We start from the raw sequence: 3,050 nt of genomic DNA, 5'->3' as shown, positions 1-3,050 counted from the left end.
TAGGAGGGTCGTCGGGGGTCTGGAGCAGCTCCGCCATTGGGCCGGCGCTGGCCAATCAGGGCCGGAGCTATTGCCCCCCCCCGGACCCGGCAGGGAGGGAGGGGGCCGAGCGAGGCGCCGGGAGGGGCGGCTGGACAGTTGCGGCGAAGCAGGTTGCGGAGGCTCCTCCCCCCGCGAGGAAGGCCGGTCGGGCATCGGGTCTCCCCGCGGGGACCGGCGCCCCCTGCCCGGGCAGAGCCTGCGCCGCGAGAGCTCCGGGCGGGGGTCGCGGGCGGGGGAGGCGGGCCCAGGGAGCGACGGTGGGAGGGCGCCACGCAGCCTCCCGGGCCGGAAGCGCGCGGCAAAGCGGGGCCGGCTGGGCTGAGCTGCTGGCGGAGCCGGAGGCTGGGAAGGCCGCGGCGCCGGAGCCTCCAACCCGCCTTGCAGGAGGGGCGGCCTGCTAAGCCGGCCCCGGCCCTCGAACCTTCGCCCGGGTCCCGGGGAGACCCCCAGGGCAGGCCGGGCCTTTCCCGCTCGCTTCCTTTGCGCCGGGATGCCCCCCCCCGGGGTTATATGGGGGAGGGGGAGCGGCCCTTTCGAATTGCGATGGGCGCGCCCGCCCCTCCCCCTCCGGGGGTCCCTCCCGGGCAAGGTGGAAGGGGGGGCTTCAGAGTAACTCTTGCCCCTCTCCCCCCTTTTGTGGCCCTGGGTGCAAAAGCGGGTCTCCGGGCGAGTTTAGGGCAGGCAGGGGAGAAGAAATCCTCCCTCCGGAGGGTCCCCGGTCAGGATGCGGGAGGGGGGCTCGTACTCACGCCCCCCCGCCCCCCCTCCAGTCAGCCCAGGTTCCCAGCCGGTAAAAAGGATGGTTTCCTTCCAGGAGACCTTGTGAAAACCCAGTAAGGCCAGACGGAAAGGGCGAAGATCCACTGAAAGCATAGAAGCAACGCTCCGAAGCCAGAAAGAGAAGCAGTTTTTCCCCATCATTTCTGTCCCTCTATCCCAGTGGTTCTCAACCTTTTTAATGCCACGACCCCAACTGGTCGTAAGTCGAGGACTAAACCGGTCATAAGTCGAGGACTAAACCAGTCGTAAGTCGAGGACTACCCAACCGGTCGTAAGTCGAGGACTTTCCCTGCCCGGGAGCGCCGCGCATGCGTGGTTCCGCCCCCTGTGCCAGCCGAGGCGTAGCTGGCAAGCGGCAGAGACGGAGCAGGCCGACCACCAGCTGGCCCAGCCCAAGGGAGGTAAGGCACCCGCCGGAAAAGGGGAAAAAAATGGACAAAAAAAATGGCGGACAAAAAAAATGGCGGACAGCCTTGCTTGGCGACCCCCGTGAAATGGTCGATCGACCCCAAATGGGGTCCCGACCCACAGGTTGAGAACCACTGCTCTATCCACACATACATACATACATTATCTGCATATACATCCATCCACTATATTTATTTCTGTCTGCCTCTCCCTCCCTCCCTCCCTCTCACACACACACACACTTAGAAGCTGCCCATTTCCTTCACAGAGCAACGGATGAAAGCAGAACAATGTAAAAAGTATGTGAGTTAATTTACATTATGCCTTTTATGCTTGATTCATACTGCAAACTGGGAGACTGGGAGTTCTAGTTTTGCCCTAAGGAAAAAGCCAGCCTGGGGACTTAGGGCCAGTTACTCTCTCAGCTTTAGGAAGAAGGAAGCAGGGCAAAAACCACTCTAGACTTGAGAAAGGCTGCCGAGAAAATTACAGGGATTTGTCCAAACGGTTGTGCGTATTTTGAAAGCACAAAATACGATATATAGATAGAGGAGCTGAGGCAGGTCCCCGTGACGGCCGTAGTTCATCCAGGATAAATGGCTGGTTGCTTCATTGTTTGGGAACTTTTAGTATATTCTACATGTTCCAGTTTTACAGCAAATTCCGTCAACAATTGAATAATGAATGGGGTGAGATGTAGGCTGTAATTAATCTGGAGTCTCAAATTATTTACTTTTATTTTTTTATCCTGTATTTATTATTTTATAAATAACTCAAGACAGAGAACATATCCACCAACGCACCTTTCTCTTCTTATTTTCCCCACAACAACCCTCTGAGGTGGGCTGGGCTGAGAGAGAGGGACTGGCCTAAAGTCACCCAGCTGGCTTTCCTGCCGAAGGTGAGACTAGAGACTGGACAGCCATTTGTCCGAAATGGTATAGGGTTTCCTGCCTGAGCAGGGGGTTGGACTAGATGACCTCCAAGGTCCCTTCCAACTTTACTATTATTATTATTACTAGAACTCTCCGTCTCCTGGTTTCTAGCCTGGGGCCTTAACCATTGGACCAAACTGGCCCCAAGAGATTTGGAGAAGAACTGCGTTATTTGGTTTAAATAAAACATTGTTTTGTTTATTTCAGAAACATTTAACCAGATACTCAGTTGAAAAAAAAAAGCCCAAAGGGTCTTACGCAGATTAAAAGCCTTGTTCTCAGGTCTACGGTGTAAGAACCACAGAATGAAACAAGAGTGGAAGGAAAAAAAGAAAAGAAGCAATTTGGACTCTGCCACATTAGACGGATTTTCAGGCCTTCTGGGTTGTTTTCATCCCCTCAGCGTCTGACAGAACTGCTATTAGAAAGGTGAATTGCCAAGCAAAACTCAGTAGGGACTTGAACCTTGCGAAGTTGACCCAAGTGATGGGGATTTTCCTTCTTCAAGGTTCTGGAAATAAAATTAAGTTTTTATAGAATGGATGGGGAGGAACAGACTCAGACTCAACCCTTCCAAGACCGAGTGGCTGTGGTTGCCGGCGCCCCGGCATAGCCAGCTGATTCCATCGCTGTCTATAGGGGGCGAAACTTTGGCCCCCTCAGAGAGGGCTCGCAACTTGGGTGTTCTCCTGGATCCGCGGCTGACACTGGAAGACCATTTGTCGGCCGTGACCAGGGGGGCATTTTATCAGGTTCGCCTGATTTACCAGTTGCGCCCTTTTCTGGACCGGGATGCTCTGCGCACAGTCACTCAGGCCCTCGTCACCTCCCGCCTGGACTACTGTAATGCTCTATACATGGGGCTCCCTATGAGGAGCATCCGGA

Source organism: Protobothrops mucrosquamatus, unplaced genomic scaffold, assembly GCF_001527695.2.
Source record: "Protobothrops mucrosquamatus isolate PMUCROS unplaced genomic scaffold, P.Mucros_1.0 scaffold1130, whole genome shotgun sequence".
NCBI lineage: Eukaryota > Metazoa > Chordata > Lepidosauria > Squamata > Viperidae > Protobothrops > Protobothrops mucrosquamatus.
Note: the sequence above shows the minus strand (reverse complement) of the source record.